We start from the raw sequence: 14,329 nt of genomic DNA, 5'->3' as shown, positions 1-14,329 counted from the left end.
ACAGTTAATATTTTTTCAAAGATGAAGGTAGGTGGAGTAAGTTGATGGTGATGCGGCGATTTTGAGGTGATTATGGAGCGGCGGCCGGGACTTAGAGGAGGTGGTGGAAGTGGCATATGGGGGGGAGATGGCGGAGGTGATCAGTGGCCGGAGGATTTCAAAATTTCTTCCCCTCTTCTTGAAATCTCACAACAAAAGAAAAAAATCCTAAAACACAAGAGGTGAGAACCGAGAAGTCGCTTTTCAGTAGTAAAATCGCACACCCCTTCATTAATTAGGGGTTTTGACGAAAATACCCTTCGGAGAATTATAAACATTATGAAAAGTTGGAGGGTATTTTGGTAAAACAGTTCTGATCGTAACTACCCAATGGATACTGTTGCATGCCCATATCCAATCCGAAAATTTTCGGATCTCACATTTGATGATCCGAAATAGGCCCATGGATCCTATTGATATGTTCAGATCCTGTTCCTTAAAGTTCGGATTCGGATGATCCATTGGACCGTCTAGATCCACTGACACCCGTACAAACACAGTACATGCTTTTTCCTTCATAAAACAGAATACATTCGATTTTATTAGATCTAAATAACCAACAGATTTAAAAGTTCAAAACAACAATTTGAATTTATTAAAATCAAGATAACGCTCAAAATTTTTAATCCTAGCCGGCTGATGGAAATGGACCGAGTACCAGAGATATTCGTATGACTTCGTCTGCAAGAGAATGCATTAGATTTTTTTTTAAACAACATAGGAAGCTAGAATTAATTGGACTTTTTTTTTATGGGTAAGCTGGGATTAGCGGGGACCCCTACTGGTTTATTTGATAAAGAGAAAGATGATACAATATAAGACATGAAAGCCACCCTAACTCGGAACATGTGAGAGTAGGGGAAACAAGCTCAGCACATATGAGCGATGAACACTAAGACTAAGAAATCTAAATGCTCAATTCTTGTGAGTTACATAATCAGCTAATTTGGTAGGGAAATATTGGGCTCTTTGTGAGCGTCTTGGCCAATTCTTCTTGTGAACTTCCTGCCATGATTCATTTGATTCCTCAAGTTCTGGTTTATCTTCTTCACTATCCTCTTGATCGACTGGGAACACGTGGGCATCTTTGGGACCTTTCGTGTTTGAAGGATCATCTTCCTTTTCTGAGGATGAGAATGAGGAGGGAACCTCTCCAGGGTCAGAATAATCTTCTGATTCAGCGTCCTCCTCACTCTCTATTGGACTTGCATTAGTTGAACTCAACAAAACTTCCACAAATTCTAAAATTAAACTCACATGTGGATATAAGAATTCAAAACAGTATATGCAAATAGAAGGAAAAGAATTCAAATAGGTCACTTGAATTATTTGGACCAAACAGTTCATTTGAATAATTTGGATTAAATAACATTTGAATTCAAAAATTGATATTCACAGCCCACCCTCTCAATTGATATCCATAGTCCCTCCTAGCATATTTATGACTACCTTTTACACTACAAAGGGGCGGCTCGGGTACAAACATGGTGCAAGTATATCATTTTCAAGAAAACAAGGTTATTCACACTCCCTTTTACCCACATCTAACATTAATGGTAGAAAACAAGGATCAAAGCACAAAGGCTTTGATGCCACTTGTTCACCCAAATCACAGCAAGAAGCAAACCCACAAGTCAAACACAAGAGATGGAGAGAGAGAGAGAGAGAGAGAGAGAGAGAGAGAGAGAGAGAGAGGGGATTTTCTCTTAATATTCTATTCAAGGAAGCAAAAAAAATACACAACTAACCCTCACGTTATTCTTCTCTGTTCTCACGTTGTACCTCTCGGCTCTATTTCAGTGACTCTGTTTAATACTAAATCAAAGTTTTACATCAAACATCACTACTACTCGTTCGTTTCTCAACTCTCTATTCTGTACTTCTCACTTCACACAGACACACAATGTATCTTGGGGACCCCTTAACACAAATTTCTTAGAGCTTGTGGATTCGGGATTGCTTTAGGAAGCCTTAGCATTAGGAACCCCTTAAACCTCTGGTCGGGTTAGTTGTACCTAAATTCAACTAAATCCTAGTTTAGGTTCACTAGATAGCCTATTTACTCATTTAGGTCAAGCCTAGTTGAACTTAGGGATAGGGCCCACTTGCATTAGTTTAGGATCATATAGGCACTGGCATCCTAGATGGAATCCTAAAAAATACACTCGACGCAAACATAACTCATTTATTTCATATGCTTTAATCTCAAAATAGGTCAATAGTCTAGTCTAGTTAGTTGTCCTAGGCACATAAGCATGTAGCTTAGTATAGGATAACCGAACTACGTTGATCTTGATCCCAAGTGGCTTGGGTACGTAGGCAACTTGGGGCACAACCTATTTACTTTGTGGCCCGACAAATGGACGGTTTGGATCATCCTATGGGGTGGGCCGTACCCTTTTTTTTTTTTGAAAAAATGCGGTTTTATATGTGATCCAGGGTTACTAAATCAATATGGCCACACATCCAATATTTCTTATGATACATTTTCCTCTCCATCCTCCCCAAAGTACCCACAAAAAAACTTATTTTCCAAATACACTTCTTTTTTCTAAATATTTCAGATATATCCTAGGTATATGTAATGCACTTGGGAAGTCCTACATATGCCAGCAATCAGCATTTATTTCAAAGATTTGTGCTAAAAAACATCAATACCTCACAGGGGCAAATGTAGGAAAAACAATTATGCTAAATAATTTTTTTTCCCTGACCTTGTGAGGGGTGTTTCTGAAATCATGGGAAGATTTTTATAGCTGGTCTTCCCTTTCTTCATTTATCAACTTATTTTTTTGTTTTCTCCTTTTTATAAAAAGAAGGGGATACTCATCTGGAATTGGAGTTGAGGTGCATTTCCATTTTCCAGCCCGTATGCAGAGGGGTCCCCATAGTCGATTGGGCAGAATCTTCTTCATAAGCCCCATGTCAGCCCCCCTCAAATACCTACCCCTCTCATTCCTAAGCCACGTTTGGCTACCATGAATATTTTTCCATGATAAATTAGTGTCTCGAAGTGGTGAGAGAGGGTTAGGCGTGTGAGAGGAGAGAGATCTGATAGGGCACACTTTGGGCACGTTTGGCTGCCAGGATTTGCTTTTCATGATAAAATGCGCCAAGGGAAGATGAGGTGAAGTGGGCTTAAAATCAGGAAACAGAGGAGAAGTTGCTAAAAATTTGGGAAACGAAAAAGTTTACTCCAAACCCAGTCAAACTTTCTTGGGTTTTTAGCAACTTCTCTTGAACCGGGATTTTGATTCCAGATTTAAATCATTTCCTCCATCTTCTGTTTTGCTCTATATTTCGTAGGAATCACTCTTTCGTTTTCAAAATCCCTACACCATAATCAACCGAATAGAAATTCCTTGTTTAACTAGGAAACTCCAAGTAGGAAATTCCAACTTTTGCATTCGGATTTCTCAAAGGGCCCGTTTGGATACCCCTTGGATTTGGATTTGGAGGTGAATTTGGATTTCCAAAATCCATGGATTCAAAATCCTGAATTTTAAAATTCACAAATTCATAAATAATGCCGTTTGGATGACCACGTATAGATTTGGATTTCAAATCTAAATTAATTTATTTTTTGTTTGGATGCTCTTTGGATCTGAATTTGAAATCTAACAAAACCAAAAAGCCATAAAATACTTGATATAGGGGCATTTCAGCCAATTCCCAAGATCCAGTGGTATTCTAGTCATTTTATCCTACATGGGGCTGTTTTGATCATTTTTTATGTCATAAGGGTGTTTTGGTAATTTTTCATGACTCAGGGTATTTGGACATTTTCACCCGGTATAGGTGTATTCCGGTCATTTTGCATGACCTGGGGGTATTCTAGTCATTTTACCTAATATGACGTATTGTTATCATTTTTATCTCATAAGGGTATTTTTAGTCATTTTAGTCATTTTTCATGAGCCATGTGTCATTTGTACTTGATATAAGGGTATTTCAGTAATTTTTCATGATCTTGGGGTATTCTAGTCATTTTACCCTATATGAGGTTATTTTGATCATTTTTATGTCATAAGGGTATTTTAGTCATTTTGCGTGTTTCAGTCATTTTGCTTGACCCGGGGGTATTCTAGTCATTTTAGTCATTTTTTATGAGCCATGAGTCATTTTTACTTGATATAGGGGTATTTCAGTAATTTTTCATAATCTTGGGGTATTCTAGTCATTTCACCTTATATGAGGTTATTTTAATTGTTTTTATGTCATAAGGGTATTTTAGTCATTTTGCACGACTGGGTATTATTTGTATTTTTACTTGGAATAGGGGTATTTCGGTCATTTTGCCTGATCCAGGGGTTTTCTAGTCATTTTACCTAATACGACGTATTTTGATCATTTTTTAATTTCATGTGGGTGCTTTAGTCATTTAACACTTCTTATTTTTGTCATTTTAACCTCTTACGGGTCACATTTAGATTTATAAATAACCTCTCGCAGAAAGGATTTATAAATTCAAAAAATTACACTAACATGAGGAATTTGTAAATCTTGTAGATTTCACTCAAATCCAAATCCAAATCCAGATGTCATAGAGGCTTGCCAAACGCCGAATTTGGATTTAAAAATCCAAATTCACCTCCAAATCCAAATCCAAATCCAAGGGGTATCCAAACGGGCCCCAAGAGTATAAATAATTGTTTCAGAAATTTTTATCCAAGTATTCATTTCCACAAAACTACATTTCAGGGGTGCGATGGTGAGTTAAAGAACTACCTTTTGTTGAGATTTGTCTTATTTCAGTATTTGGTTGGGATTCTGGTTTATTGTTTACACTCTTTATTTTGCATTCTTGAATGCAAATTGACACATTCGATAAAGGCTGAAGAGGTAAATAATCTTATCCTACGCAATTAAGGGCCTGTTTGTTTGAGATTATGACAACCAAATGTGAGTCCCCAACCTTTTGACTCAAATTCAGTGCAATTTTCAGCCCAATAATTGGTTGGGAACTCCACATTCGGCTGTCATAATCTAAAACAAACAAGGAAACTTTCACATGATATTGGTGGCTCGAGAATCTATTATATTTTTCACATTCTAGTTCATTCTAAAAACTCACATATGAAATGCTTGGTTATCTCACAAAAATGTGAGAATTCTATGCTTTGTACTGTGTATCCACATTCTAAAAACTCACATGCACAGATGGTTATCTCACATGATATTGGTGGCTCGATCAATGAACTTTTGTCCACCAACTTAAAAATCTAATCAAATTGAAGCTTAAAGTGTCGACTTCCATTTGAAGTGCTTCAAGGATTGATACTTCCATAAGTTCCATTAAGCTGCCTATTCCACTTAGTCCAACTTGGACATCTAAGGTATTCTCATGGTGGGTCATTACACACACCATGGCCAATTTATTTTCAAAATAAGGAGATTCAAGAAATCGTAGTGGACCCAACATGAGTCCACGCCACCCTCCTAATTAAGCACTAGATATGCACGATATATGACCTATAAAGGGATGCATCGAGTTTGGAACCTTGAAGGTATGGGTGCAAGTTTGGCCTTGTCAGCCCTGACCCACCCTGAGCCTGAGGGTTTGGGCTGGATTTTCCAACCCTGAGGACGAGGCAGGGTTCATTTTTTAGGCCTCGACTCAGGGTCAGGTTGGGTTCTAGGTTAATGCCTCGGGTCACCCTGATCCTGCCCGACCCTAAGTTTTCTATTATAGAATTGAACCATCTGTGCATGTTTCTTTTGCTAATGTTTTCTATTATCTTGGATTGATGTTTCTTTAGATTATTATTATTAATTGTCTCTGCTGCCCGTCATGTTGTTGAGTTCATATTGTCTTATTTTGTCCCCTTTCTCTGTTTATTGATCATTTTGTTCTATATGATATGTGGTTGCTTTATTTTTGGCACTCTTAACAGGTATTTGCACTAGGGTCAATCAGGGCCCAGTCCGGCCCGGCCCTGCCCAATCAGGGTGGGCCAAGGCCGGGCTGAGCCCTGTAGGGCGGGCAATGGGTTGAGGTTTTTCGAGTCAGGGCGGGTCAGGGCCGAGATAATGGGATCCAGGGTTGGGTTAGGGTTTTGAAAAACCCGACCTTGTTGCAGCCCTACTTGAAGGTACCAAAATTAGGGTTTTGGGATCAGATGCCAAAAATAAACCCAAAACTCTCATCATCCAATTTCTTTCAGCTACTAGTTTGCAAGCCCAACAATCGTACGGCTACATCATGTTCAATTATAGAAAACCTTTTTGAAAGTGTCTATTTTCTTTATCTCTATTTTTATTATTAAAATAAACCTAATTAATTTGGCACTAAATGGGGCTTATTCTCATGTGGGTCGTCAATTTTGACCAATAGCAGTTGCCGAAACTACAGGAATTAAGAGTAGCTAATTGAAGCCTTTACGGTTGAATATTGATTAATCAATTTTTAATTAAATTTTTACATGTTCGTTAAGTTGTAATATTACTAAGAGAAAAATGTTTCTACACACAAGTGTAGATAAGTTATCTACACACACTAGCTTAAAATACAGTGGGGGCCCACATTGTTTGGGTGATCCAAAACATTCATTTGATGTGTTCTCACATAGATAGGGTATGCCCAAAAATCAGCTTCATAGGATCATCAACCGTGGAGGAAAAAATTGGACAGATTTGTGAAGGTTTATACACGTCCATTTTACCTCCACAAATCGTAGGGTTGGGATGATCCTATGGAGCTGATTTTTTGTGGATGCCCTATCTATGTGAGGGCCAATCAAATGAATGGTTTGGATCACCCAAACAATATGCCTTCTACTGTATTTTAAGCTAGTGTGTAGATAACTTATCTACGTTTGTGTGCAGCAACTGCTCTCTCTATTACTAAACCAATCAAATATCCATTAACACAGCAATAGTGAAAATACACAATTGGTGGCTTATTTCGTAATTTGTACGCAAGGCGGTGGATATTTGCGTAAAGAGGAAAGATTACGAGAATAAAAAACAGACCATACGCGCATTGCAGCTGGCAGTGTAATGATGCCAGTAGCGTTTTTTATGATTGCGTGGTGTGCTTCTAAAAAAGGCCCAAACCTTTGCCAGACGCTCACTCTAAATTTAGAGGAATGATAGAATGAAAAGCGCCGTTGGAAAAATTAGATTCAAGGGCGCCCTTAAAAAGTGGAAACCGTGTTGATTTTTTGCAGAACTCAACCAGTAGGGGAGCCCTTAAACCAGATTTTTACAAGGGCGCTCTTCACTCTATCATTCCTCATAATATTTTATTTAATTTACCTTACCACTTCCTAGTGACATAAATAACTTTTAACTGACTATTGCCAGCAAAACCGCTATTTGAGAGGATGAAAACCGCCATTGAAGAAAACCGTTTATTTTATTCACCTACAATTTATATGATGGGTGGCGGTATTTTTTTTTTTTTTTTTTTTAAAGTATGGCCCACCCGTAGGATCATCCAAACTGTCCATTTATCTGGCTACAACGTAAATAGGTTGTGCCCCAAAAGTCCTTTTTTTATAAAATGAAATGATCCTAACCCTCTTCTGTTGAAGTTTCCATAATGCAGTACCTCTATAGACCGAGGGTTAGGACTTAGGAGCATCCTATGGAAATGATTTTTTTGGCCCAACCTATTTATATTTACGTTGTGGCCCAACAAATGGACGGTCTGGATCATCCAATGGAAAACTTACATGGAGACATAGACTCTACTCTGTTCAAGGTTAGAGTGTTGTTCCTGATCAAAGAAAATGAGATAAAAGAACTGATAGAAGAAAATACGAATCTGAAAAATGAGGTCAAAAATCTAAAGAGCAAGTTGGATGTATTGGGAGACTATAAGACTAAGAACACTGATGATCCAATTAGGTCATCAACCACTGGTTTTACTGTGGATGCTAATCCCATTCATTCGATTGATTTTTGGGATGGTGCCAGTTCTAGCAATCCTCCTCCTCCTCTTAGGTCTTATAATGGTATGGGTCCGATTGCGCCGGTGCAGCCTGTTACTCATGATATGGTTGTTATTTTTTCGATTGCGGAGCCAGCTCCTATGGGTCAGGATTGCTCCCCCCATTGGTCAGACCAGGGGCGATGGCACTTGAAAGGGAAGGGGGACAATTGCCCCCCTTAATTTTTTGGGAAAAAAAAATATACCTTTATTTTTATTTTTATTTTTTTTGTACTTACCCCCATTTTAAAACAATATGCCCCTTTTCCAATCATTCCTAAGATAAAAAATAAGTTAAAATTTTAATTTTACCTTTTTTATACTTACCCCCTTTTTAGAAACTATAATATTGCTTTTATTTGTTTGGAGAAAAAAAATTACTATAATTTTTGCCCTTCTTGTGCAAAATTTCTGCCATCGCCCCTGGGTCAGACCATTGTTAATCCGATTGATTTTTTGAATGGAATGGGTCCGATTGCGCCCCTCCTACGGTGCAGTCTGTTACTCATGATATAACTGCTATCTCTTCGATTGTGACGCAGGCTCCTATGGGTCAGATTGCTCCCCGATTGCGGTGCCCGCTCCTATTATCTGTTATGCATTTTTGTTTTTGTGGATTACTGTAGTCACTCTTAGTAATTGAGTTGCATACTATTGGTGGGGCTAAGATTGCCTGTAAGACGTCGGATCAGGAAGAGGATCACCATCATCTGCTCGATACTTAACATGTTGCTCTAATGGGCTTCTGGATCCGTATCTGTATCTGGAACCGGATGTGCTGCTAAGCCTATTGGAACAATGAATGCAATGTGTAACATAAAAACATGAAAGGAACTCATAGATTCGAGATCTAACTGGTAACTCGTTCTCGGAACATGAACTCATAGATTCGAGATCTAAAAAACATGAAAGGAACTCATAGATTCGAGATCTAACTGGTAACTCGTTCTCGGAACATGAACTCTAATTTGTGTAAAAAAAGGGAACAATGAATGCAAAACAGATTATATTTCAGTATGAACACATAAATTCTAGAGTTGAACTATGAATAAAATCAAATTTCAACAGAAAAAACATCAATGAGAACTCATAAATTCTACAGTGTGCATAATTTCTAGATCTAACTCATCGTTCTCAGAACATGAACTCAATTATGTGGAAAAAAATCAAGAGCATTAATCATACAACAATAAGAAAAATCAGTCTCTAGAATTCATTTACCAGAAAAATCAGATCTCTTTTTCGTTCTCTAGCAAATCTGTAAAATAATAGAAAATTATGTTAATTTTAGATGATTTACATTAATCACAAGGAGTGTTTTTATAGAACACTCAAATGATAAACATAGCAAGAGAATAAGATTATTATGGAAAGACACTATCCTAATCTAATTCACTTGCCTAATCTAACCCAACCAACCAATATAGCCTAATCAATCAAATCTTCTGATCTCAGAATATTTGATCTTGACTTGATTTAAAATCCTTTTTCTGAGCTGAGAGCGGGAAAGAAGAGGTGAATGAAATAAAATGAAGTTGGGGGAAGGTTTTTATAGTGAGCTAGAGCTAATTTTTGAAATTATTATTTGCTAACGGCACTCCTAGACTAGTTATAACGAATGAGTGTTTTATAACATGTACTAGATGATCCAAACTGTCTATTTAGACGGGCCAGAACTTGGTTCCGCGGTGCACTGATAGCAAAGAGTGTGTAAATATCAATTCCATACCCCTTGATATTTTCACGCCCCCAATTGATATTTCTACACCCTTTATTCCCCCCTTGATATTAGTGTAGGCAAGTTCTGTTAGGTTGTGCGACAAAACTCATTTCCATACAATGATCCTAACCATGGTTTTAAATTTCGACCGAGATTTCGGTGGAGACCAACACAAAAATCACTAATACCCGAAATGGTATTTTATATCATCCAAAATTCTGAAATTTCAGTCGAAATTTCGTTTTCCCCTAAAATTTCACCCAAAAACCTGTTTTTTATTAATTAATTTAATATTTTACCAAAATTTCAGCCTATATTTGGTATCAAATAAAATAATGTTTTTATTGTTTCTCCGGATTTCGCTCGAAATTTTGAAATTTCAATTTCGGTGGGGCCTGAAACCAGTACCAAAACTGAAATTTAAAACCATGGTTGTTATTGGCACTACCATGTTTTTGTTAAGAGTAATGCTAGAGAAACTGAGGATAGGACTTAAGTAAGAAAACCAGGTTTTAGAAATCTCTCCTGCATCCTGAGATTTCTAAAACCTGGAAACATGGGATGATCTGCTACGCTCTTGCTGACGGAAAGAAGGGCGAGAAATCATAAAACGATGGCTGGTCTGCTTCTTCTCTTGTCTCTCATTACAATTTTGAAGAAATCTCGGATTTTAAAATCCGCATATCCGAACGGCCCCTGAGGTTCATGATCAAGCTCCTGCATGCTGTCTTGGCAGCGTTTCTTGGATTTTGAATAAGAAAACAAGGTTTTAGAAACCTCTCCCACATCATGGGATTTCTAAAGCTTGGTTTTCTTACTTAAAATCCAAGAAACACTGCTAGGACAACATACAGCAGCCAGATCATGAACCCTCTTTTACGCTGTTTTCAAACTAAGATGAAATAGGAAAATTTATCAATAGGAAAATGATGAAACACTTGAAAAACCACTGAGACACTTTCACCTCGACTAATCAAAGATCAAAACTATTCAAATTTATAAAAATAGCTCCATAAATAAATGGCCGACCAAGCGGATGGAATGCTTGTTTGCGCAATCGTAATCGGGGGAGTTCAAAAGGTTTGTGGTTTGTGGGTGAAGGGAGAGACAGACGGGGCTGGAAATTGGGGAAAATAAGTATTTAGGGTAGGATTTTTTTAAACACCCCCTCCCATCAATCTCTCTCTCTCTCTCTCTACACATAAGGGTAAAGCAACATCTTGTTGGGCAAGTTGCCTTATTTCCCACCCACGGTGGTTGCTTGGGTGGGAAGGCAAAGGCAAAAAATAGAAATTTCTATTTTTAGCTTTTGGGGAAAACTAACTATAAAAAGAGAAGTGTTGGTCTATTGGGTTGCGGAAAAGCAAGAGTAGAAGGTTTTGGGGTGCGTCGGTTGCCTCAAAGGGGAGAGAGAGAGAGGGGAGAGAAAGAGAAAAGAAAGAAAGCATTCTTTCTTGGGATCTTCTTTTGGTGTTTTCTCTAGGTTTCCTCTTGGGGTTTTCTCTTGGGTTACTCTTGTACGGTCTTGGATTTGAGAAGCAAGGAAAGGGTTGCGAGTTTGTGGGTTTGGGTTTAATCCATGTAATCCTTGTATTTTATTTTTCTTATAGTGGAAGATCGTGTTTCTCGCCCGTGGAGTAGGCTTGGCCGAACCACGTAAAATCTCGGTGTTCATCTTGTGGCATGTTTGTTTATTTATTTTTTCTTTTCCGTTTAATTTGTGCACAATCGGATCAGATTGCTTGGCGGATTTTCTCAACAAGTGGTATCAGAGCTCAGGGGGAGCGATCGTCGAGGCCGGGTGGAGTGATCGTGGGTGTTGTGGTTGGATCGCGGTTAGAGCGATTTTTTTGGGTAGAAAGATTCTTGTTCGAGGTGGAGCGCTACACCGAGAAGTACAAAGTAATCTGAGATGGCGGTAAAATCAAGTCCTACTGAGTTCAACATCGACAGATTGGACGGAAATGACAGTTTCACCCTATGGCAGATGAGGGTGAAGGACATCCTAGTTCAACATGGCTTGGCTAAGGCGTTGAAGGTAGGGGTGCAACTCGGGTCGGGTTGGGTCGAGTTGAGGCCAACCCAACCCAACCCAAGGAGCTCAACCTCCAACCCTAACCCAACCCAACCCGACTTTCAACCCGGGATGGCTAACCCAACCCAACCCAAATTGGTTTTTCCCTAACCCGAACCCAACCCAACCCAACCCGAATTCCCAAGTTGGGTCGGGTTTAGACATTTCAGATGAGATATTTAGTAAGGAAAATGGCACCCAAGTTCAAAACCAAAGGAAAAAAACAGTAAAACACTACTAGAACACATGCACATATTAAATAACTGCAAATAATGCGAGGAAAACATGACAATCACAATCACAAGGATATGCGAGTGTTTAGTCCCAAAAAAGAAGGTTGAGATCATCCAATCAATCGATTTTTGCATGCTTCAATCTTGCAGTTGAGATCTCTTCCAGGTTAGGGTTTTTACTTTAGTGACTTTAGCCCTTTACTTTTTGTTTTTGATAAGTATCTATTATTATATTTGCAAATGATAGAAAGAAACAACAAAACGTCAGAAACTACAAAGTACAAAAAGTAAAAAACGTGTATTACTCTTTGTCGGGTTACGGGTCGGGTCTGGTTGCCTGATACCATACCCAACCCAACCCAACCCGAATTTTGGTCGGGTTGTTAAATCCCAACCCGGACCCAAACCCAACCCGAATTTGGTCAACCCAACCCGCCCAAAAATCGGGTTCAACGCGTCCCAAGTTGCACCCCTAGTTGAAGGGAAAGGATGGCAAGCGTGAGAGGATGACGGCACCTACGTTGGGGAGGATGGATCGAGATCCCTCTCCAAGGTGGACTAGGTGAGTCAACGGGTTGGCAGCTACACATGTGCATTGGCCGTGTTGATCGAATCGGGATAACTCAGAACCAAGGGGATTCGAGGGTGTGTAGCTGGTACTTCGGAAGGCCAATGGTGGTTTGCTGTGATAACTGACCGATGGTGACATCAACGGAAAATCTTCAGGTGGATGGGAAATAAGTCAAGGTGGAGATTGTTTGGAAAGTTGTCTTATTTCCCACCCACGGTGGTTGTTTGGGTGGGAAGGCAAAGGGAAAAGATAGAAATTTCTATTTTTAGATTTTGGGGAAAACTAAACTATAAAAAGAGAAGTGTTGTTCTCTTGGGTTGCGAAAAAGCAAGAGTGGAAGGTTTTGGGGTGTGTCGGCTGCCTCAAAGGAGAGAGAGAGAGAGAGAGAGAGAGAGAGAGAGAGAGAGAGAGAGAGAGAGAGAGAAGAAAGAGCGTTCTTTCTTGGGATCTTCTTTTGGTGTTTTCTCTAGGTTTCCTCTTGGGGTTTTCTCTTGGGTTACTCTTGTACGGTCTTGGATTTGAGAAGCAAGGAAAGGGTTGAGGGTTTGTGGGTTTGGGTTTAATCCATCGTAATCCTTGTATTTTGTTTTTCTCATAGTGGAAGATTGTGTTTCTCGTCCGTGGAGTAGGCTTGACTGAACCACGTAAAATCTTGGTGTTCATCTTGTGGCATGTTTGTTTATTTATTTTTCTTTTCCGTTTAATTTGTGCACGATCGGATCGGATTGCCCGGCGAATTTTCTCAACTCATCTCTAGAATTTTTTCAATGGTTGCCAACTGTTAACCCTGAATTCCGGTTCTAAGATCGAACGATTGGTAGAGATTTACCGTACAAATCCTGCTCGCTTATATGAAGAAACAAAAGATCACGAAGATTAAACTTGCTAAAATGTTTATACTATTTAAACCAGAAATCAATGTTTACATTCCAGAATTAAGACAAAAAGAGATAACAAGAAGTAAACTAGCTAGAAAACATAACTTTCATTGAAGGGAGACTAGATCGAAGGTTGGCCGGAGAAGATGAAGAAGATAGATATCCTTTACCAAAAAAAATTCCTCCGTGTATTTACTTTCTCTTCCCCTCATATGAGCGGGAGAGTCCTCTTTTAAAGGGGGATAATACATATTACATTGGTGTAAGACCTAAATAAAAAGAGAGTTTTTATTAACTATTTTCTTCTTCTATTTTCTCTTTTCTATATTTTTAAAAAATTTCTTTTGCCATTTATTTATAACCAATGGCATGTCAAATAATGAAATGAATTATTAAATCATATGTGATATTATTAAATTGTATTGCAGATAAACCATAATAGAAATATACTTACATATGCGAATGCAAGTTTTTTAGTTTCCTCCAATATCTCAAGCCTTTAAGAAACTCTTAGCATATAAAATTCCTTCAAACAGAAGTAAAATAGAAGATTAGAACGGAGTACTGAAAAAAAGTGCTCATTGAATGATAATTTACTCTTTTTAAAGACGTTGAAGATGATACCTCTTCCTCTTGCACTTGAAAATTTTAAGAAGATAAAATAAGTTGGAGTTTCTCCTCTTTGAGGTAGAAAATAGGACGTTTCAATAGCATTCTTATATCTCCTCAACTCTATTTGGGCTCCCAATGGCATGAATGGACAATAAAGATAATTTATTTTCATGTTTGCTCCATCACACTATCAAAGTTTATTCCATCATGCAGAATTAAAGTGCATGCAATTGTTGTCCCATCCCCTAAATAGTTGAATACATCATGCA

This window comes from Tasmannia lanceolata, unplaced genomic scaffold, assembly GCF_043159265.1.
Source record: "Tasmannia lanceolata isolate RefF3 unplaced genomic scaffold, GAP_Taslan_0.1 ptg000008l, whole genome shotgun sequence".
Taxonomy (NCBI): Eukaryota; Viridiplantae; Streptophyta; class Magnoliopsida; order Canellales; family Winteraceae; genus Tasmannia; species Tasmannia lanceolata.
Note: the sequence above shows the minus strand (reverse complement) of the source record.